The 24,794-nt window shown below is 43.2% G+C and overlaps 1 long non-coding RNA gene across 3 annotated transcripts; it reads right to left on the reverse strand.

Annotated features, from left to right (window-relative positions):
* Positions 1–588: 588 nt before the first annotated feature.
* On the reverse strand, positions 589–24,794 carry LOC128324384 (uncharacterized). Of its 3 annotated transcripts, none has more exons than XR_008306820.1 (3): positions 24,771–24,794; positions 20,283–20,367; positions 589–938 (listed from the first exon to the last, which is right to left on the reverse strand). It is a non-coding gene; the product is annotated as an uncharacterized LOC128324384 (long non-coding RNA). The 3 variants fall into 3 exon arrangements; XR_008306822.1 differs by lacking the exon at positions 24,771–24,794 and adding an exon at positions 24,697–24,753; XR_008306821.1 differs by lacking the exons at positions 589–938; positions 24,771–24,794 and adding exons at positions 19,071–19,186; positions 24,697–24,753.

Genomic DNA, 24,794 nt, shown 5'->3' on the forward strand with positions numbered 1-24,794 from the left:
GATCTGCTTGCCAGCTGAAAACACCTTCTGCAGGTTTCTGACATGTACTGTAGTAGCTTGCTTAAGAGTAACCAAGTTTAATTTCCAACTTCACTGAGTTTGAGGGTTTTCCCCCCTTTTAAGAGAAAGAGTAAGTATTGACATAATTACAAACAACCACAGGGTGACAGATGTGGTGCCAGTGAGGTGTATGCTTGGACTGCTAGGCAGAAAAGAGTTACCGAACTATAGTCCTGTGTTGGAGCTGAAAAGAATTGAAACTCTCAAGACTGTGAATGCTCCCATTCTGGTGCACACAACCTGAGAACTTGCTTTGTGCAAACTGTGCTTTAGGCAGAATTAGGTGACACCTCCTCCTGCCTTTTTCCAGTTCTTGCCCTATGAGCAAAAATCTATTCCTGTACTTTAGTGGCTTCAAAAACAGCTTTCCAGAATTGCACCTAATCACAATAATTCAAGCTTAGTTTCAAAAAATCACATTGATAATGTGAGGAGATCTTGACATATACGCATCAGTTAGGCACCCCTGGATGGCATGATGCAAAGATAAATGAGTGGGACGAGGGACAATGGACAAGGACCATGAAGATAGATAGATAAGTTTATTCGGTCATTGACCAGCAAATGGACCATGAAGTATTATAGACAGAAGAACATGGTTGCACCTGAAGGGATACACATTCGGTCCAAATCTGAAAAGTTTGACCAACAGTTGCATACTTTCTCGTGAGGCAAGAAGTACCCAGGTTTCATTGTATTCCATTAATATAGCAAAAGTAATTTCTATGGGCTACATTACAGTAAAAAAATTAACTCCTGCTCTGTTGCTGATTCTCTGAACGTATGTTTCTTTTCCACTGAGACTAAGATTTTCTATTTTGAGTCTTCTAGTTTCATGATGTGCTTAATTTTGCAGCTGTGTTCAATTTTCCACAAACCTGGGAAACCAGAACAATAGTATCAATGGAAGAATTTGCTGGAGACATAATTCAGAAGTACCCCTTCCACAAATACTATGATTGTTTAGTAATGTGATCTGGATGGAAGATCTCCAGAACTTTCAAACTCTCAATGGGTTTTACCTTGTTTAAGCAGAATGCCTGATCAACAAAGACTCTAAAGACTTATTTTTTTCACCCAAGCTTTTTAACTGTACTGTGGTTTTAAATTGTTTTAAGGCTTTTTAAAAATCTGTTTTATTCATTCATTCATTCATTCATTCATTCATTCATTCATTCATTCATTCAATTTCTATACTGCCCTTCCAAAAAATTGCTCAGGGCAGTTTACATAGAGAAATAACAAATTTTTAAAAGTTTTTTCTGAGGTGTGAATTCTCATTGTATCATAGCAAATGAGATTTTTTTCAATTAAACAACTCTCATGACCCCACTTCCACTTTTTCACACTCTCTATTACTATGAATAATATGAGGAAGTAATCAATTTAGCACACTTCACCTTATGAAGACAAACCTCATAAAAATAAATTCACCAAAATTCACCCCTCTGCCCAATCACTCTGAAATTGGGGATGGGTGGTAGCCTCCAGCCATTAGGCACTATCTACCAGCCCACCCCATTCCTTTGGGGCAGATCCACTTTCTGCCCCCAATCTGCCCCAAAGACACCCAAACTTCAAATATTCCCAAAAAATCAGCCCTCTGCCCAATCCCCCTGAAATAGGGGTGGTAGCCTCCACCCATTAGGCACTACCACCCCACCCCACTCTTTTGGGGCCGATCCACTTTCTGCCCCCAAACTGCCCCAAAGTCACTAAAACTTCAAAAATTCTCAAAAAATCACCCCTTTGTCCAGACCCCCTGAAATTGGGGTGGTAGCCTCCACCCATTAGGCACTACCACCCCACCCCACTATTCTGCCCCAGGCCCCACTTTCTGCCCCAATCTGCCCCAAAGACATGAAAATTTCAGAAATTTCCCAAAAATCAGCCCTTTGCCCAATCCCCCTGAAATTGGGGTGGTAGCCTGCACCCATTAGGCACTACCACCCCACCCCACTCCTTTTGCCCAGATCCCATGCTATGCCCCCAAACTGCCCCAAAGTCACTAAAAATTCAAAAATTCACCAAAAATCAGGACTTTGCCCAATCCCCCTGAAATTGGGGTGGTAGACTCTACCCATTGGGCAATACCACCCTACCCCAAAATTTTGCCCCTGGGCCCCTTCCCCCCCCCAATGATTCAGATTCAGATTAAATCCAAATCCGAACCGAATCAAGGGTGATTCGGGTGACCCAGATTCGGGCACAAAACAGAACAGGGGTGATTCGGTTCGGGTCCGAGCCGAATCACCCGAAAACCCGAATTCCACACCCCTAACAACAATAAGTATAGCAAATATATATGGATCATCTTATACTCTTAAACAATAAGACTATTATTATTATTATTTTACATTTATATCCCGCTCTTCCTCCAAGGAGCCCAGAGTGGTGTACTACATACTTGAGTTTCTCTTTCACAACAACCCTGTGATGTAGGTTAGGCTGAGAGAGAAGTGACTGGCCCAGAGTCACCCAGCTAGTTTCATGGCTGAATGGGGATTTGAACTCGGGTATCCCTGGTCCTAGTCCAGCACTTTAACCACTACACCATGCTGGCACATTCACAAGACATCTACTAAAATTATTATTGAGCTGACATGGAGGGCAGTTTTGTGGCACCTGAACTGAAAGCCACCTCCATTTTCAGTTATTGTGGGGACTGAGATAGGGCTTAGAAAATGTTTGATTCTTAGAGTCATCCTTGTTAGCTGCATTTTGTTAATAAGACTGTTCTCATGAGCAGTCTAACCCAGACTAGGGCAGCCAAGCTTGGGTTAGGCTGCTCATGTGCGCTGCTCATGTGCGCTGCTCATGGATTCTGGTACTGCTTGCCTGCCTAACCTCACTTTTAAGTCTGGCCTTTAGCCGTGGTTAATTCTGCTAGCGTACTTAAGGGTGTGAGCGCCAGGGGATTGGGACACTCGCCCAGGTTTGTGTGTGTGATCGGTCTGCTTGTAGCCTGAGCACATACAGAGATGGGTTCCTAGATCACCCATCTGATGGGGGTATACCCCAATGCACCACGCTTGTCGTGGAGTGCATTGTGGGATTCATGGAGGCCAGGACGCATTGTTCCAGACTCTGCACAGATCGTGTGTGAGCACAGTCCATGTTTCCCACCACCATTGAGGAATTGTCTGGGGGAAGGGTAAGTTTACTGCAGCCTCCCCACACCCCGCCGCTGCCTGCCTGCCCTGCCCACCTCCCAGTCAAGTAAATAACCTTAATATCTATCTAGGAAAAAATGAATACCCCCCCCCCAAAAATTGAAAACATAAGGGAATATGGCAAACTAAATCAGCAGCAGATAGGGAAAACAATGGGGAAAGAGTATCTACAGACAGCTGCAAACAGCTACAAATAAAGGTAGGATTAAAACCATGTTGGAAGCCCACCCTAAAGGTAAAGACTGGAAAATATTTCACTTAGAACTAATTAAAGATGTCTTAGTAACTTGGCTAGTACCGAGGTCAGCAATGTCTGCTGCTGTAAAAAGGTAAGGAAGGAGAGGATGAACTTGTGGAAACAGTTGATCATCTTTGATTAAGTGCTGTGATCTGCATTGCAGGGCATTATTATTATTATTATTATTTTTTTAATAAGTTTATTCGGTCATTGACCAGCAAACATTTACAATAAACCAGTATGTATTTTACAAATAATATAACAAAACTTGGCCATAACAGAAATAATATCAGTGTCCTCATTAATTAAAAGATAATTTAAATAAAATTCATCAGACCGGCCAGGCAAATTGTCTAACATAGGAGATAAAAGTCTTAAACGGGGTTCCCTATAAAAATCACAATAAAGAATAACATGCGAGGTGGATTCTGTAACCCCTTTGCAGGGCATTACGCAAACAACTGCTGAGTATCTATAGAGAATATAGATTGGGTACAGAACAAATACCGTATTTTACGGACTATAAGACGCTACGGACTATAAGACGCACCTTAATTTTAATCCAGTTTTTCAGAGTTTTAACATATTAAACTGTTAAAACATATAAGACGCACCTGAATTTTGGCGGATATTTTTCGAGGAAAAAAGTGAGTCTTATAGTCCATAAAATACGGTAGTCCCACCAATCTACTATCAAATTAAAAAGGCATACAAAAGTAGTTTTAAATATGCTAAACAACAAGCATTATGAAATGTCTGGAACAAGCTTATTATGGCTACCACTAATAAAGACAGCCACTTTTTGGAGATTGGTTTCAGCAACCGGCTGGGTTAATATGCCTTGTAGAATTCCGGCTAGATCGTGGGAATCTCACTTTTTTGCGTTCTATAATGATGCCCAGCCTAGCCAGATCTTTGTTCCCCCTCTGATTGGGGAGTTGCCCCGTTGGCCTCCTGTTACTCCTGCAGAAATAGCAATAGCAATAGCAATAGCACTTATATTTATATACCGCTTTATAGCCGGAGCTCTCTAAGCGGTTTACAATGATTTGGCATATTGCCCCCAACATTCTGGGTACTCATTTTACCGACCTCAGAAGGATGGAAGGCTGAGTCAACCTTGAGCCCCTGGTCAGGATCGAACTTGTAACCTTCTGGTTACAGGGCGGCAGTTTTACCACTGCGCCACCAGGGGCTCTTAACAGATTTAATAGGTCACCTTAAAAATGGAAAAGCTCCTGGTCCTGATCTTCTTCTTCCTGAACTATTAAAAGCCAATATAGAATGGTAGGCTTTAGTTCTAGCTAATTTATTTACATCTATTAATAGTTCAGGTGTTATACCAGAGCAATGGAAAACAGCAATAGTTGTTCCCATATTCAAAATGGTTTCCATTCAGATCCATCCAACTATCGACCCATTAGTTTGTTGTCAGTGGTTGGCAAATTATATGCTCTGTATCTTTTGGATAAGCTTGAGGCATAGATTTCAGAAAATCAAATTCTCAAGATTGAACAAGCAGGCTTTAGAGCAGGCTGCTCTACCCTCGATCACTGCATGCTCCTGCACCATCTAGCAAAGAAATACTCTAGCGGCCCCAAATGCAATTTTTTGGTTGCCTTTATCGATTTAAAATCTGTGTTTGATTCTATCTCCAGATATTTATTATGGTCCAAACTTGGAAAAACAACAATAGATAAGAGATTGCTATTTTTGATGATGTAGCTTTACTCCAATTCCTCATTATGGGTTAGATATGCTATCAATGGGGCCCTAACTGATTCTGTCCCCTCTATTCGAGGGGTCAGACAGGGCTGCTTCTTGGCCCTGACACTGTTTAATCTCTTTATTAATGATTTGGCTCCATTTCTGGAGAGTGTGGATTCCCATGCCCCGAAGCTGGCTAACAAACGAGTGCCCATTTTACTCTATGCTGATGACGCAGCTGTGCTATCTCAGTCCCAATTAGGTCTGCAAAGACTGTTGCGTGCTTTTGCCGGCTACTGTAATGATAACAAACTAACAGTTAACTACAAAAAAACAAAGGTCCTGGTTTTCTCTAAATCCAGGAAATTATATAAATGGGTAATAAATCAGAACCACATTGAGCAGGTTTACAACTATAAATATTTAGGCATATTATTTCAATATAATCTAAATTGGAAAACCCGCAGGCTGTCTTCAATTCATAAAGTCCGCAATACTCTCAGTGCCTTTTTGCGATTTTATTACTCTAAAGGGGGCCAGTTTGTTCCCATGGCACTCCAGGTATTTCGTACTAAGATTGTGTCCCAACTACTTTTTGGAGTCCTGCTATGGATTCAGGGAGTAACAGCTGAACTGGAGGGAGTACAGTCTATTTTTCTAAGAGCAATCTTTGCAGTGCCTAGGTGCGTGCCTTATTCTGCTCTGTGCTTGGAATCTGGGTCTTTCTCTATTGTCTGTAAAGCCTGGGAGCTTACTTTTGCTAGATGGAGTAAACTCTGTTCAGAGATTCAGGAATTTTCTTTTTTCCAGTATTAATAAGAAAATGGCTCCCTGCCCCCAAAGAGCTCACAATCTTTTACACAAAAATTGTTTTTGTTTAATAGGTTTTTTAAAAACTGTTTTAAACTCATTCTTTAAAAAAACAAAACTAAAAGAAAAACACCACTAGGAGATGGTATAATTTGGTGGTATAAAATGCAATGCAATCTATCTATCTATCTATCTATCTATCTATCTATCTATCTATCTATCTATCTATCTATCTAAAAAGAAACACAAAGGAGACATCAAGAACACCCACAGGGAGGGACAGAATGCTCGGCCTTTTTTGCCCAGTAAAGGAGGGGTTAAAGTTTTTCTGTTGGATGAAAATGTATACTCCATTCTGTGTTTTCATAAGGATGGGAACAAATTTTCACATATTCTGTCTGGTCTGGGACCACTGTGGATTTGTTATTTTAACCACAGGTAATTAGCTGTGCCCAGTTCAGTTTGATTCATGATTATATCTGGATGGATCAAGGTTAGCATTGCTGACATTCAAGAAGTGTTTCTGAATGGCAAATATATTGCTTGCATTTTCACTTCTACTTTAGCATAAACTATTATTCTGATGGTAGGTGACCACTGGCTGTCATTACTATTTTAAGCAAAAATTATGACACCATCACATTGTAACTTATAATAAATGGCATGTTCTCAAAGGAGATGAATGTCAGCTTAAATACTTAATGCTTGACTAAAAGCACTTCAATGTCTTTCTGTTTTCAAGGCACTTAGATTCCATTTGCACATTGCACTTTGCCATGAAACCTTTTGCATTTTCCATTCATTTTTAGCACCTCTTCAGGACAATGCAAGTTTTCCTGGAGCCAGGGGTAGAATATAGAAGAGTGGTGCTATTATGCTAAAAGTGAATGTATATGATCTTCTCTTATGATCAAGTTTTCATCTTAATACACCCTATCCCAATGGAGCCAGGTTTATATTTAACCATGTTCTGAAGAATGGACAACTGCTATCCATCATACAATGGCTAAAAAAAACCCCCTGATTGACTGTACATTAGAAAGGAAACCTTTAAGCCACTAAGTAGTGACCTTTTTTGTGTGTGACAGGATCTCAGGGACAGCCTGTTCATGAGGTGGACTGAGGAAGTTGTCACCGATGCTGTATTACTGTGGGAGGGGGGGGTGCCTCCTTCTCCCTCTGCCCTCCTCCACTTGCCATTTGCTGCCCTTCTCTACCTGTGTTTGTTATCCACTGCCATTCTTCCAGTGATCCCTGTACTGAAAAGGAAGTTTGAAAAGAAATGATCTAGTGTGGTGGTCTAGGGCAGGGTTTCTTAACCTTGGGCCCCCAGATGTTGTTGGACTAGGGATGTGCACCGGACCGGTCCAGGGCCATGTTAGAGGCCTCCAAACCAGTCCGGATTGGGGCTGGTGCGGCAGGGGCGGTATGTAGTTTTAAGGGCGGGGGGTAGTACTTACCCCTCCTGCTGCTTTTCCCCCTCCGACGCTCGACTTTTTAGCAAAGTTTTTGGGGCGGAAGCGTTCCTCCTTGCTGCCCCTGCCCCCGTCGTTGCCTGGCAAAAGGGGAATTTGAGTGCACACATGTGCCCGTCGCTGCCATGCTCATGCGCACACACGGTGTGCGGCGGCAATGGGTGCGTGTGCACTGCAACGGGCGCATGCGTGCACCCAACTTCCCCTTTTGCCGGGCAACAATGGGGGCAGGGGTGGCAGGGAGGAACGCTGTCACCACAAAAACTTTGCTAAAAAGTTGAGTGCCGGAGGGGGAAAAGCGGCGGGAGGGGTAAGTACTACCCCCCCGCTCTTAAAGCTACATAACCTCCAGTGCCAGACCGCACCTCCGTGGTTCTGTGCACATCCCTATGTTGGACATGGCCATTGTGGCTGAGGATTCTGGGAGTTGTAGCCCAACAACGTCTGGGGGCCCAAGGTTAAGAAACCCTGGTCTAGGGTGTCCCATGGGAGATGCTTAAGGTCATCACTCTCCTCAACTATACACTCTCTTTTCTATTTAATTTTCTTGTTCTTTTTCAAATCCAGGTAGCATGGGAAGAGGAAGAAAGGCAGTCATGGAGACCACCGGGTAATTGGAGGGACAGCATTTGATGTGGCAATACACTGAATGACAGTGGATAAGGGCAAAGACAGTGGTGGTATCAGTATTGGATGCCTCACATCAGGTGCCAGAAAATCATATACATTCCATTTATGTGGGATGTCAAATGGAGTAGCTGGGTCTGATAACTGAAGAGAAGTTTCAAGTGGGGTGCTGTAGGATATTGTTCTGTGTCCCGTACTCTTCAACATGTTTATCAGTGATTAGTTGAAGATAATGCTTATCAAATTTGCAGATAACTAAACTGGGACAGATAGCGAACATCTAAGACAGGATTAAAATCCAAAATGACCTCGATTGGATAGAAAACTGGGCTGAACCCGATAACATGAAATTCAACATAGACAAGTGCAGAGTTCTGCACTTGGACAAAAAAAAAATCAAATGTGCAGGTATAGGATGGGAAATACCTGGCTTGACAGTAGTACAGGTGAAAAGGATCTTGAGACTGTAATCATTCACTAGCTGAACCAGAGCCAGCAGTGTGATGGAGCTGTAAAAATGGCTAATGAGATTTTAGGCTGACTTAGTAGAACTATAGTTTCCAAGACACAAGAAGCAATAATAGCACTTTATTCTGCACTAGTGAGACATCATCTCTAGTACTTTGTTCAGTTCAGGACACTGCAGTTTAAGAAGGATGTAGAAGGATGTAGATAAATTGAAAAGAAGTTCAGAAGAAAGCAATGAATATGGTCAAGGATCTGGAAAAGAAGCCCTGTGAAGAAATAATGAAGGAACTGAATAGGTTTAACCTGGAACTTTTCCAGACAGCAAGCTTTACTGAGAGTTCAAATTTGTCTAAAGAAACCGACTCAAAAAGTTGATTGTTTTTACCCCAGACATAAATTGGGCTAGGTTCTAACGCACAATGGAAAACCTGAATCGTGTGTGATGTGCACCCCAATATCTCGCATGGACTTTGGCGTGAATCTGGCCGATGTATGAATGCACATCCTCCATTCTGAGCTAAAAGCCCCATCTGGAAATGGTCCCGGAAAAGATAAGACTGAGTGGGGACATGATTGCACTCTTAATGGCAAGAGTTCAACAATGGAACTGATTACCTAGGGCAATTATGGATGGTCCCTCACTGAAGGTTTTCAAGCAAAGGCCTGAAGCAAAAATCATTTATTGGAGTGCTCTTTTGAATTCCTGCTTTGAGGAGGAGGTTGGGTCAGATGGTTGGCCCCACCCAACCTTATAATTATATAGCCTTATTCAGGCATTACACTATATGTGCATTCAGGTGTCTGTACACGTGGAAATGTTTGTGTGTGAATGGTTATATATGCACTCAATTTAAAATTTAAGCTGAGTAAAGGCTCCCTCAAGGGCAGGGCTTAAATAATACAGTGTAGTGTTTTATTTGTGCTGAACAGAATGTGTTAATAACTGTATCTGCAAGCAGATTTGTACATGGGTACATTGTGCACAGATTGCCCTGCATTGAACATAAATTGTGAATAGGGCTTATGATATGCAGCTGTTAGCAGGTGATAGTGTTTATCAGTGTCACCTATTGACTTCTGCATACTGGGCTGCTTTTAAAGGCACAAAGCCAGAGTTGATAGAAGGGCTTCTGGTCAGCTGGCAATCATCTCCATCACTATCCAGACAGAGTTAAGCACTTTTTAATCCCCTTGACTTCCTAGGGAGAAATTAAAGTGCATTATTTAACAGGTATGTATAGGGAGTTCTTCCCATTCCTTAGTAAAATGAGAGTCTCTGCTTCTTACTGTGACTTTCCCACATTGCCCCTGTAATGTTAGAAACTCCAGGTCATGCGAGGGGATTCTGTAGTGAACACAATTCCTTCCTATGCCAATAAGGTGATGCTGACCCTGTTTTGGGGTCTTCCAATATTACTGGAAGAGGTGTGAGGAGGACTAATTCAGTGGTATACCCTAGTGAAATATCAGAAGGGATCCAATGGGTCGTGTACACTTTTATTTGCTAATCTTCATAGCAGTAATTGACTTTATACACATTTTATGGGAGAGTTCACACAAAATGCAGAAGCTACTTGCAAAGTCTGTACATGACTTGTCTGTGACTGAACCCATGCCAAGGCAGGAACCAAGGCAATAAGCTCTATTCAGTGCTCAAAATTAAATATGTAACCAAGGCTTGAAGTTGGCTTGTCAAACCAAGTACTGCTCACCCAGAGGTGACTATCTATCTATCTATCTATCTATCTATCTATCTATCTATCTATTTATTGTTAAATTTATATACCACCTTTCATTAAAACAATCCCAAGGCAGTTTACAGCAAAATTTAAAAACAAGATTGTGAAAAAGACACAATTAAAATATTAAGCTAAAAATATAAAACAAATCTGATTAAAAATTTAAAACACATGCATAAAAGCAATACAGATTACATAGAACAGCAGCAGAGACAATCATATAAGCCACAATTTAACATGCTTTCTAAACGCTGTGATGGAGACTGAGAAGCCAATCGCCACTGGGAGAGCATTCCAGAGTCTGGGGGCAGCAACAGAGAAGGCCCTGTCCTATCACGTCTGAACTGACACACTTCATGGACCTCTGGTTCATACCAGGTGAGGCAGCCCCCTTTGCAATCAGAGACAAATGACTGCAAAATGGATGACACAGGGAAGGCTTACCAACTGAAGCACAGTGCAAGGCAGGCTGAGATAGCATCCAGGGCATCATTGGGAAACCAGCCAAGGGACTTTCTTCTGACTCAACTTGGCTATTACTAGCAAACTGAAATATGATGTGCCAAGTTCAAGTTCCCTTCATTCTTGGGCTGGGGGAACCTCAGCTTCCACATTATATGTGAACCCAGCCATACACACCTTGAAGAAGTTCACAATATAGGAGGCAAAAATATGTGTATATCCCCTTACTATTTTTCAGGATAGTAACAGCATCTGTCATAATTTACGACCTCATTTGTGCTCCAGTCAAACATATTTTCTGAGAGAAATATTAATCCCTAAGCAACATTCAGCCCTTGATCATTATTCCTTAATTGAAAGAAAAATATTTTCCAGTCTTGTTTCCCCCTACTAAATTATTCACTTTTAAACCATCATCTTTTATTTTCTCCCAGTTGTTGTTGTTTTTTTTTTTTTTAACCGCTTTTAAGATTTTTGAAGTTTGCCCCATGCACTCCATCAAAATGATCCCACTTGCCAAGGGCATTTGGACCAGCTTCTCATTCTGTTTAGACTTTTGTGATGGTCTAAATAGAATGAGGTGGGGTGGGGGGACAAGTAATGGAACACTCAATGGAGCACTTTCAGTCTTTGATTCTCCATGAATAAAAATGAGAAACCGAAATAAAACATTTCTCAAAAGAAAAAGAAAAGAGGGAGAGCTTGAAAGCAGAGCATAAAATGTCTAAAAATCAAGATGCTGCATGAAGCATTCTTTCTAGTCTTTGTTCTAAGGGCCTTTCAGGTTAACAACAGGACTTCAAAATATACGATCCCCATCCCACCCACAAAGTGCAATGATAGAACAGATATAAGTACTAGTCAAAATAAATTCTGGCTGAGTTTTATGTACACAAATATTTTGATTTCTTCATTGGAGGACTGTCATGGTCAAACTATATATGCTATTAAATGTGAACTTGTATTCCATCTTTCCTCCCCACCCCCATCAAATAAAAGCTACAGGGAGGAGGCTACAATCCACATCAGGGCAGTGGTATGGGAGGAGGGAGGTTTAATGGTTTCCTCCTATGCTTGGAGCTGCTATTTATCCTGGAAGGGATGCTGCAATTGGCACAAATAGCAGTTTCTGTCCTGGAGCAAATTATAGATTTGGGGAGGTGTTTGTTGTTGTTTTTAACTGGGGAAATGAATGGAGTAGGGGAAATCATTTAAAAAGACACACACACCCCATGCTGTGGTCCCAATCAAGATTGCTCCCCTTTCATTGTTGCTATTTAAAAGGATGGGGAGAGATGGAAATGCAAGCATGCCTCAAGTGTGACCCTCAAACTATAGTCCTATTCAGACATTACGCTGTGTGTACGAATATACTGGTTTGGGTGAATGACTGCACATCTGTTTGTTTTCAAAGTGTACCTGGGTGTCGGCATTCTGAAAAAAAACAGGATACAGATAGGAAATGTACCTGCATACAGATCTGTATGTGCATCAGTGGCTGACATACTGCACAATGGTATGTCAGCCTAACAACTTTGCATGCAAATGCAAAATTTACCCATTTTTTCCAATGGGCTTCCTCTTGTGTAATGTCATTTGTGCAAATTTTGCATCTGTGTAACTTGCATTTATGCAGAATTATCTGGCTGAAGTACCATTGTACAATATGCCAGCTACAGTATGCACAGATTGTATGTGCTTTGAACTTAATGTGAACAGGCCTTATGTCACTTGTCCATATTTTTTCTCTTCACTGAGCTACATGACTAGCAGATTCATGCAGAGGTGCACCTAGGTAATTTTGGAGCCTGGACCTAAAGGCCTTTGGAGTGCCCCACCCCCCTCAAGTTAAGCATCATTTTTAACATGTAGGTTCTTGAGGGCACAAACCACACCACCAAGAACAGACTAAAAAGCATCCCCCCCCCGGAGGTGTGGAGGCCCTGGACTTCGGCCCCAAAGTCCAGGGGTAAGAACACCTCTGGATTCATGTCCACTGCTGAACTGTACTGCTTCAAACTGCAAGTGTGGGAGCAAATGTATGAATGACCTCCTATACATACAAAACTAGCCCGTCAAGGAGAAGTCTAGGTTAGGGACTAGGGTTGGGACAAATATTTCCTCAAAGTGAAATCTGAATGCAGGTTTTTCCCCCAAGGAGAAACATTGGAGAATTTCTTCACATTGCTCTCTTCCTAACATTCTGTCTCTTCCTGTGCTTGGAGTTCTATATATATTTATTCAAAAATTTGATCCTCCACCTCCCAACATGCAGTGGTATAGCCCAGGTCACATCAACAGACACATCACATGATGAGCCCGCTGAATACTCAGTTTCACTTATCAGTGTAGTGATGAAGAGAAGGCATGATATCTCTCTACCATGCAAAGGCCCAAATAATGTGAACCACGATAAGCCCAGGGATATTCAGTGCAAGGGCTATGGGCTGTTTTCATTTGACTGTATGCTTTGTAATGAATTCCACTGATTTAGGCTGACTAGTTCAACATGTCAGCTGGAATGTGGGGGAGATTTGAAGGCACTTCTGAAAATGTAGAACGTTTTTTCACTTTCAGTTCTATTAAGTCTCTAAATGCCTGTATTGATTTAATCATTAGACTTGTGATGACCTCCAAAAACCAATATTCTTTTGGGGCTTCTCTTTTCTTTTTTAAGAGGAGAGGAATGGTATGAGGAATTCAAGGAAGGTGGGTTCTTTCCCCTCTTGACAAATAGTAGTTTTTATCTCCCATTGTGAGCTTGGATGATTATGGAAGTTATTTCTCATATGGTCTGTAAGCCTGACTTGATTGAAGCAGAAGTATTTTGGATGAAAAAAGGTCCAGACGGGCAGGCAAGAATGGATATTGTGTAGGCTTATATTGAATGTTTGATGATGCATTTTTTCAGCCAGCTAAACTGGAGTACCAGAGCAGACATGTCACGCACTACTAAAATAAGCCTTGTGAGCAAAAAGCAAGACTTGCTAGCATGTTTAACTTCAGAGTGCCCCTGATTGAAACCACAGAGTGCCCCTGTGAAACCACAAAATGTCACCTCCTAATTTGTGATTGTCTCCTTCTAGAAGCAACATTCTGAAAAATGAAAAATCTTGCTAGATAGCCTGCACAAGTCAACATGTCATTTCCAGTTAAAACAGGTCTTCTTTACTTAAGGCCACCAAGTGAACATAACCTGTGAGCTCTGTACAGAGGTTTCATAGGAACGTAGGAAACGACCTTATACAGAGACAGACAGGCTCTCCAAGGTTTCAGGCAGGAGTCTTTCCCAGCGCTGCCTGGAGATGCCAGGGACAGAACCGGGGCCTTCTCTGCATTCATAGCAGATGCTCTGCCAGTTTCAAAAGGGCCTTCTTAACCCTTCTGATTTTGCTGCCAGAATGAGACTGCAAAAAGCAGTGGGAAGTTTTATTGGGCAGACCACACAATGCACCCTGTGGACTGTGTTCAGCAAGGTGGATAACAAGCTGTTTAGGCCTGAATTAAAAGCATCATCATTCCACATCCAGGCTTTTAGGCTTCCTCTTTGCAGATAAAGGCTCAATGCTCACATGTTTGATTGGATTTTATTCATTAACTAGAGTGAAATCTCAAATCGAGAACTCCTCCCAGCCCAACGATTCAAGCAGCCAGAGCAACCTAGTGCCCTGTGTGTGCGCCTATTCAGGCTTGCTAATTTCCAAAATAAGGCTCTTATGGTTTAAAAAGCTGCTGGATAGTAAGTAATGCCATTGGAGAAGTTGCAACTGCCAAGCTTCTTGTCTGCCATTTTATTTCCAGGTCACTAAGAACCATTCAGAGTGAGAGCTGTTCAGTGGGAGTAAGCAACGGGGTTTCCTAAGGAGCTGTATTGGGACCAATGCTATTTAATTTATTCATAAAAGGTGTGAAGACAGGAAGAACATGAGGAGGTATGTCCAGAGTGTGCCTGAGACCTGCTTTTCCATTACTGCTTGTCATCCCAATGACAGATGAAGCTCTGTGCCACTTACAGAGGGCAACTACTTTATTGTGAAATATGAAGCATCCCTCAGTTGTGCCAATTGTCACCATGTTTTATCAGAGGAAAACAGGGGCGTAGCAAGGTTGGAGTGGGCCCAGAGACAAGATTTTAAAATGCCCCCCCCCCAAAGTCCAGGGCCTCCGCACACCCCAGGCCCTCAAGGATTTAAGTCTGATATTTCAAAATAAGTATGCTGCCTAGAAATACATTTCACTGAATACACATACACACACACTTCACAATATATAGTGATATACATCGAGTACTATATATTTGTGCTACTTTTAATGCCCTGAACACACTAGAAACACTAATTATTAAAATAGGACCCTCGCTGCAGATTAGCAAAGGAGACTTTCAGCCATGCAGTGTGAGCCTATGTATGTTTTCTCAGAATTCTGAACAAATTCAGTAAAATTTGATTCCAGGATGTTTTTCACACGAGGCTTTTAAAGCCCTTTAGCAATAGCAATAGCAATAGCACTTACATTTATATACCGCTCTATAGCTGGAAGCTCTCTAAACGGTTTACAATGATTTAGCATATTGCCCCCCAACATTCTGGGTACTCATTTTACCGACCTCAGAAGGATGGAAGGCTGAGTCAACCTTGAGGCCCTTGATCAGGATCGATCTTGTAACCTTCTGGTTACAGGGCGGCAGTTTTACCACTGTGCTACCAGGGACTGTATTGCTGGCCAGGAGGACAAGCACACATCTTTAACACACATCTCTTCTGGAATGGAGGTGCTGCATTCACATGTTCGCCAGATTTACCCTGAAGTCCCTGCGAGTTATTGGGGAGCAGTTCACACACAAGAAAAATAAAATAAAAGCACAACACATGCTTCACAGTTCTCACACAGACCTTCTGGGTTGCAAAACAACTTGAACATAAGTGCATTTATAAATGAATGAATGAATAAATAAAATAAATATAATATTGTTTGTTCCAGAAGTTTTTATAATTTTCTGCCATGAAACAAGCCACTTATAGGACTTTTTAGATAGTTTTTTAAGCCAGCAATTTTTCCAAGCTGTTTTAAATTCAATATTCAGAGACTTCTCAGTCTCCCCCCAACATATCGAAGCCCTATGGCAAGCAGATCCATGGGCGGAACTACCATTAGGCAAGGGGAGACAGTTGTCTGGGGCCCCCACTGCCTTGGGGGGCCCCCAGAGACACCTCACATCTCCCCATTGCCCCCTGCCCAGCCCCAAGGCCCCTCAGCCACTTGCCCTGTTTGCCTTCTCTCTTGCTTGTCCTCCTGGCCAGCAATCGAAGCAGCAGGCAAGCTGCAAAGAGCTCCTTTTCTCCCCGCATCTCAGCTGATTGGCAGGTGGGTGGGGCTTCCAGGGAGACCTCCGTGTAGGCCTCAGTGAACCCTAACCCTATATATCCGGGGGGGGGCAGGTTTGACCACAAAAAAGAGTTCATATTCTACCTGGCAAATGCTGGGCTGGGCAGAGGGTCTGCTGCAGAGAGCTGTGGGGGCCACTCTGCCTGCCTGCCTGCCTCCTTCCTTGCTTTCTTGAGGCCTCCCTGCAAGCCTACTCCAGTTCAGGCTTCAAAAAATCAGCCCTTTGTCCAACCCCCCTTAAATTGGGGTGGTAGCTTCCACCCATTAGGAACTACCACCCCACCCCACTCTTCTGCCCCAGGCCCCACTTTCTGCCCCAATCTGCCCCAAACTATCCCAAAGACACAAAAACTTCAGAAATTCCCCAAAAATCACCCCTTTGCCCAATCCCCCTGAAATTGGGGTGCTAGCCTGTACCCATTAGGCACTACCACCCCACCCCACTCTTTTTGCCCAGATCCCATTCTATGTCCCCAAACTGCCCCAAAGTCACTAAAACTTCAAATATTCCCCCAAAATCAGCCCTTTGCCCAATCCCCCTGAAATTGGGGTGGTAGCTTCCACCCATTGGGCACTACCACCCCAACCCAAAATTTTGCTCCTGGGCCCTTTCCCTCTGAATCGATTTGGATTCTGATTCGGGTTAAATCCGAATCTGAACCGAATCAAGGGTGATTCGGGTGGCCCATATTCGGGCACAAAACAGAACAGGGGTGATTTGGTTTGGGTCCCGAACTGAATCACCGAAAATCTGAATTGCACACCCCTAGAAAAGACATTTTGAAGCTATTCCAACAATCAGTAGAAAGCGGGATAAGGGAGCCTAGCCCACTTTCTATTGATTGTGGGAACCACTGGGCTCGTGGGCAAGCCTGGTGGTTCCAAGGCAGCTAGCCCACCTAATTCCCACTCCCCTTAAATTAGGTTAATGGAGTGAGTGCTCTGTTAACCTCATTTTCTTGCTCATGTGCTGCCGTGGCACACAGCGACACATGAGTAGACCCCCGACTGGGAGGCTGAAGCCAGCCTCCCAGCCTCAGGTGTCTCTCTAGAATGCACGGCCCCTGATCCCCATAGCCCCCACTGGTTCTCTGACAGAGCTGGTAGTTATGTGGGTGGCCGATCTGGCTGCCCAGGGCTGCAGGCATGATCGTCTGTGGGGAGAGCAGGTTAAGTCCTCTCTCCCTGAATCATGTGAAGCACCTCATAGTCTCTGCACTTAGAAGTTTAATTCCAATTAGCTACCATGGCTAATAGTCATGGCTTGTTAATTTGTCTAACCCTCTTCTAAGGTCCATAGCCATAACCTCATTCTATGTCAGTAGATTTCATACATCAATCCTGTGTTGTATGAAGCAATTTTTTTTGTCTGTCTGGAATCTTCTACCAATCAATTTATCAATTGACACAATGAATTTAATTGTGTCCCTCTGAGCTCTCATGCGATGGCAGATAGCAATACATGTCCTTCTATCAACTTCCTCCACACTGTTTGTAATGGTAAACACCTCCATCATCTTTTCTCTTAGCTGTCTTTCCCCTAAAAGCCAGATGCTGTAAACGTCCCACACACTCCATCCCCACATGCCTTTTTCTGTTGGCCTTACCCCATGGTAAGTTGCTTATATTACATGTTGCTCCACAGCGTGGCAGTATTTGTTGGTGTCCTTGCAGTGGAGTCCTATCATTATAGCCACCCTATCTCTAAGGGCTGATTCACACCTGCATGTACATCTCTTAATTAATCATCACTTGATGAATGGGCAAATAGATGTCATTGGCTTAAAAGGTATTGTGCTTGAGGTTATGTTGGATGAAAGTTCTGTGCTGTTATATCAGTAATGACATTCACACATAAGACACAATTTGATATGGCAGTCATGATATTGCACAACATGCATGGGAGAATCAGCCCTAAATTTCAGCTAATAATGCCGTCCATTAATGGATCCATGCTGGGAACAGAAGATATATTCTTCAGAATCATCTCTTCCTACCCAAGCTCTACATCAGTTTCTTTTCAGGCTCATTTCACCTTCAGTATTTGTGTGAGCCAATAAAGTGTCCCCCCCCCCTTTTTTTTTTTTTTTGCTTTCCTCACCAGGCGTAAGAAGATGTTTATCTGTCCCAGGACACACTCCACCGTTGTCAAGTTCCTCCCTATATTTTGTTCTTTGCCTCTCACAGCCAATGACTCTCTGGGGTGCTATTAATACCTTACCTATCACAGAAGTCACCTTCAGCTGCCATGGACTATAAGTCTCCATGGAGAGTTCCCACTGCCTTCTTATACTCCTGGAGCAGTTTTACTGCATGTTCTCACAGAGACTGCTATGAGTCAAAAACTGGTCAACCATGCACACATTCTGGATTCCAACTATGGAAACACACAGGAGGAAAGATGTCATCTCCCTTCCTTTAAGCTAAATCCTGGATTCCCTCCCTCCCCAACAATCCTGATTCCTAACTAACCTTTGGGGTCCTGTTCAAGTTTGTCTCAAGGAAAAGACGCCTGATTGCCAGATAGTTGTTTTCTGTCATTCCCCTGAAGGGAAGCTCTGAACTGAACATGCTTTCTGTTTAGTACCTGTTTAGTACCTCTAACTGTAATCTGAAATTGTTGCTGTTAACTTTCATGAGGTGAAAAGTTTCAAAGAGACCCTGCTCTTTGCAATGTGGACTTTGCTCCTTAAGTCAACATGCTGGCTCCACTGGACAGATATGTTCCTAGAATGAGATCTCAGTTTGGAAGAAAAGATGATAAAGATTCACAGATAGCATAGAAATAGAGGAACCTACCTTATATCGAATCAGACCATTGGACCATCTAGCTCAGTATTGTCTACCAAGACTGGCAGCGGCTTCATCAAGGTTATAGGCAGGAGTCTCTCCCAGCCCTATTTGGAGATGTCAGGGAGGGAACTTGGAACCTTCTTCATGCAAGCATGCAAATCCTCTTCCCAGAGTGGCCTAGTCCCCTAAGAGGAATATCTTAGAGCACACACATGTAGTTCCCCATTCAAATGAAAACCAGGACAGACCCTGCTGAGCAAAGAGGGCAATTTATGCTTGCTACACAAGATCAGCTGTCCTCCCATACTTGTGACTAGAATGCATTTATTTATTTATTTATTTATTTATTTATTTATTTATACCAGTAAAAGTATCTGAACTTAGTTGGGACCATCTCCTGTCTAAATATCCTGATGAGCTTAAATTAGAGTTATTCGGGTGTTGTTGTTTTTTCAATTCCCCTTGAGCCTAGAATTTTGATTAAGCACTAAACTTTACAAAACTATTCTTAAATGATCAAAGTTATAATATGCTAAATAGGTCAAACCACTCAAAGTGTCAGAGAGAACCCTGGCATGGGCTGGATACTTTGGAATATCAAATTGGTTCTTTCCACCACCTCCTTGGGTTTGCCATTTAGTTAAGAATTTGTTTTTGGCTTTCAGTTAGGAAAGGCCAGACAGCTTCAAGAACTTGGGGACTGAGCATCCCAACACAAACCAGAGCTACTTACCAAGGTAAGAGGAATATGGACACCTGTGACAGACAAAATCTTATGACTGGATGACTCAGCTTTAATTCTGATTTAATCATTTCATCTTACCCTAAAACAGATATTAGCAAGATTAGTCTGTTTAATTGTGATCTTCAGTCATCGCATTCACATGACCATATATACCTGGGTGCAGCCTCTGACCTGGGTATGCATGGTTGTGTGGATGTGTGTGTGTGTGTGTGTGTACGTACTCACCCATTCACACAGCATACTAAGGTCAGATGCTTCACCCAGTTATATTTGGTCATGTGAATGGGGTAACTGAGTGCATGCATGGGGTAGCTATCTTTATTGGTTAGCCAAATTTTATGTTACATGAACCTAAATCATGTGCCTTATATGCACAGCCAACAAAAACATCTCATCTCCTCCCTGAGTCTACAAGTAATGTTTAGTTAAAGCAGATATACAATGTGATATCCAAAGCCCAAACATGGAGGTGGGGGAAATAGGCACACATTACTGCCAGGCTATTACCATAAGGAAAACAAGAGGTTCTGGTAAGAACTAATCCACCTACTTTTATTTAAATTAATTTTAACCCACACTAGAATTTTAATGGATAATTACCATCTTCAAATGCATGCACTTTTTGTTGTTAAACACCAAATTCAATATGCAGGGTACCATAAGCCAGTAGTCGCCAGAGACTCATCTGTAAGGACAGAATGCACCATGTGTAGGTGGATGACGACAATGAGATAATGATATCATTATAAATATACTGTAATACACCACTGAAATGTCCCTATGGGGCACTATTTACTGTACTATTTACTGTACTAAAATTTACTGTATTAAATTTGATCAAAATTGGTCCAGGCATTGCAAAGCTGTTAGGGGGAAATGCATACACACAACTGCCATCTTGAATTAGGTTCTGGAATTCATTTATCAGATATAAAAGTTTATTGTCCTCTATAATCTTAACATGTGTAATAGGTCTGGTGCAAATTGGTTAGGCAGTTCACAAGTGAAGATCATTTCCACCTCAAAACTTCACACATATGCCACATTGAATTGGGGTGGGTGACATCATCACACAAATACAATATGGCACTACAATTGTAACAAATTTGGTCCAAATTGGTGCAGGCACTATTAAGTTGTTAGGGAAGAGAGAGAGAGAGAGAGAGAGAGAGAGAGAGAGAGAGAGAGAGAGAGAGAGCGCACAGGATGATCTCACAAGACTACTTTCAATGAGGAAAGTAGGCTAAATCATATATTATGGTTCCCTTTATCTATCTACAGTTGGGGTGTCCAGATATTGTAAGATCTTGTGAAATTTACTCGAGCCAATCAGCATCCATGTCATAAAAATACTATTAACATTCTGCAGACGGCGCTTCTAGGCCAGGGTGTTCTCCATAACAAAAAAAAGGAGAAGGAGAAAGACTGGTTGTACAGGCAACTCTACTACTGGTAACCTGAAAGAGAGGTGCTTATTGACTTCTCTTAAGAATAAGAAGTCCCAGAGCGCCTTAATTCTGATGGCATTTCCTGTTTCACAGGGAAGAAGAGGTGTAATGTTGGGGTGTATCAAAGGACTTGCAACAGCAGGAAAGGACAACCACTGTCATAATCAGGGATATCAAGTAGGGATGTGCTTGATATTGATTTTTTCAATTCGATTTGTGCCTGATTCAAATCACCCCTGATTTGTTTTGTTTCCAAACCTATCCCCCCAAATCACCCCAGATTCGAGTTGGATGTGATTTAACTCAATTGGGATATGAATAGATTAGGACCACTTATATAGGTCCTAGGGGGACCAAATTTGGATGGTGAGTAGATCCCCATGGGTGCCACCTACCACCCAAATTTCAAGGCAGTGGGGCACTGGGTTGATGTTTAAATTTTTAAAAGGTTTTTACTGATTTTGTATATTTCTACCATAGAAAATAATGAGGATTCAAAGTCACCCTAACATGGATCCCCAGATTTAATTTTTTAAAAGCCTAAGCTCTTGCCTTTGTAGAAGTGGAATTATGGAGCAAAATGTGGGGTCAATATTTTTCAAGTGTTTGGAATTTTTGGTGTCTAATAACTTTTCCTCATAATGAATCCCTTTGAAAATTCATTGCACATCTTCATTTCCTCTGTTCATTTTGACTGTCATTGGACAGTGCCAGCTGTCAACTGCCATGTGTCAAATACACCACCACCACTTCACACTCACTGGGGTACTCAGTTTGTTATTTTTAGGATTTTTGAAGTGTTTAGATTCTTTGGTGTCTTCATTACACACCTTCATATCTTCTGTTCATTTTGACCCCACTGCTTTGTGGGTGGAGGTGGGGAATTAGTAGCATCTCATGAACAATAAACTGAGTATTAACCCACACTAGCCCACTGCCTTGTGGGTGGTGTGTGTGTGTGTGTGTGTGTGTGTGTAATTGGCACATGGCAGTTGACAGTTGGCACTGTTCAAAGACAGTCAAAATGAATGTGTGTAATATTGTGTGTGTAATTGTGTGTGTAATTGGCACATGACAGTTGGCACTGTTCAAAGACAGTCAAAATGAATAGTAGAAATGAAGGTGTATAATGAATCCTCATAGGGATTCATTGAGGAAAAGTTATTATATACCAAATATTCCAAACACTTGAAAAATAGTTACCACACATTTTGCTTCCTAACTCCACTTCTACAAAGGCTAGAGCTTAACTTTTTTTTTTTTTTTTTTAAATGAAAGCTGGGAATAAGAGGAAATTTATTGGAGGAATCTGAATCTTGAATCAATTTGAATCTAATCTGGTGTGATTCTATTTGAACCAGAAGCTAGCCAATGGACCACATACAAAGGCAGCCCTACATAGAGCACATTGCAGTCCAACCTGGAGGTTACCAGCTGGTGCACCACTGTTTCCAGGTTATTCTCAAGAAATGGGTGGAGTTTTTGAATCAGTTGCAGCTTGTAAAAAGTATTGCTGGCCACGGCCTCAACCTGAGGCACCAGGGAGAGACCCGAGTCCAAGAGAACTCCCAAGCTATGAACCCATTCTTTCTGGGGGAGTGTAACCTTCCTATCAAGAATAGGAAGTTCTATCCCATATTGCAGATTATGCCCCCCAATAATGAATACCTCCATCTTCCTTGGATTCAGCTTCAGTTTATTATCCCTCATCCAGCCCATTACTACCTGAAAACAGGCATTTAAGAGGCTAACACAATTTCCTGATGTTGATAACAAGGAGAAATAGATTTGGGGGTCATCAGCATATTCATAACATCTGGCACCAAATCCCCTGATGACCTCACCCAGAGGTTTCATGTAGATGTTAAAAAGCCTTGGTGACAGAATGGAAGCCTGGGAGATTCCATATAATAGCTCCCATTTTGGAGTTGGTTCTGTTGGTGATTCTATCAATGCTAACCCATAACACAAATCAAGAATGCTCTTGTCTAAACTTGGAATGGATCTTTTTCTTGCAGCAACGAGAAAAGAAGATAACATCTTTTCATAAAAAATTGCACACAGAGTAACTTACTCAAACATACCCTAACCAACAGTCACTGAGTATCTAATGACAGTCTAAGTGCCCCTGCCAACGCGGTGAGGTGGGTGGCTACTAGAGAAAGGGTCTTTTCAGTCCTTGCCTCCCCAGTGAGTTTCCCCTGGCTTCATCACTTTGTTCTTTTAGCTACCAGGTAAAGACCTTATTGTTCACTCAGGCCTTTTAAATTTTTACCTGCTTAACCCATGCAGAGCATCTGCATGTTAGTACTTGATTGCTCCCCTCACACACACACCTCTGCCACAGCCCGCCTCACCTCAGAGATCTCTCCACCCTCACTTGAGCTGCACTCCTGCTCCTCTTCTTCCATCCCTTTACTCCATCCCCCAAACCCCTTTGGTCATGGCTGCAGTGTTGCTGGCACCTATTGGACAAGCTGCAGCCCCCTATCCCCAGAGACCTTCCCGCCCTCACCCGAGCCCTGCTCCTGCTCCTCCCCACAGGAGCAGCAGTGGTTGACCGGGCCCTTCATCACTGCCACCACCGCCATGACCGCTCGTTCCCCTCAGGCCCCTGACAGGTCTGGGGCCATCCCTTGCCTGCCTGCTTCCCTGCGCCAAAGGCCTCAGTAGCCCCAAACTGCAGCAGTGGTTGACTGGGCCTTTCCTTGCTGCTGCTGCTGCTGCCGCCACCACCATAGCTGCTTGTTCCCCTCAGGCCGCTGATAGGCTCAGGCCGGTCCCTCACCCTTCCTGCTTTCTCTCTTCCCCTCCCTTCTTTCTTTCTCCTCTCTCCTCCACTTGCTCTTCGCCTCTGTCTTTCTCCCCCCATCCTTTCCTGAGTTAACAAATCTTGTTCATCTTGTTTCCTCATCTAGTTCAGACAACGGCAGCCTCCTTCTCCTGAAGGGGCTCTTTCCTCCCTCACAAACCCTCTCTTTGCAGAGTCCTGCCCACTATCCTTATCTTCTATAATAAAAGCCTTGGTGTCCGTCTGTGGATGGACACCAAGGCGTGCGTTCGTGCGTCCCTGGCCTGTACTGGGCATGCACGAAGCGCATGCCCAGAACAGTGCAAGGGAGACACGACCGGCGGCCATCTTGGGCGGCCAGAAGCGGCTGCCCCGAAAAGACCAGGTGTGCGGCAGGGGAAACTGGCCGAAGCGGCAGCAGAGCTGCCGCCTCGGCCGAAAAAGACGGAGTGGAGGCCGGCGGCAGCCAGCGGCAGCTGGCGGCACAGAGCCGACCGCGAATGGCCCGGCCCGGCTGCGGAGGCCGGCAGCGGCGCCCCCAGAGTCCGCCCGGCCGCTGATTGAGGGGGGAAGAGGCGGCGGGGGAAGCCGGCCAAGGCGGCGCCGCCGCCGCGCCGGAGCCGGGCGGGAGGGAGAATTTGGGGCCTGAAGCCGGGCGGTGGGGAGAAGCGGCGGGGGAAGCCGGCCGAGGCCTGGCGGCGCCGGAGCCAGGCGGGAGGGCGAATATGGGCCCCTTCCCTTCCTAGCGCCCGTTAATCAACGGGCTAAAATTTACTTGTGTATGTATAGATTCTTCTCCTCTACAATCAAGCACATCTTTCGACCAGTAACGGTTGCATACCAACTGACCTTAACCATCACAGGGTCCTTCTT

The sequence above is a fragment of the Hemicordylus capensis genome, chromosome 4 (genome assembly GCF_027244095.1).
Source record: "Hemicordylus capensis ecotype Gifberg chromosome 4, rHemCap1.1.pri, whole genome shotgun sequence".
In the NCBI taxonomy this organism is placed as follows: Eukaryota; Metazoa; Chordata; class Lepidosauria; order Squamata; family Cordylidae; genus Hemicordylus; species Hemicordylus capensis.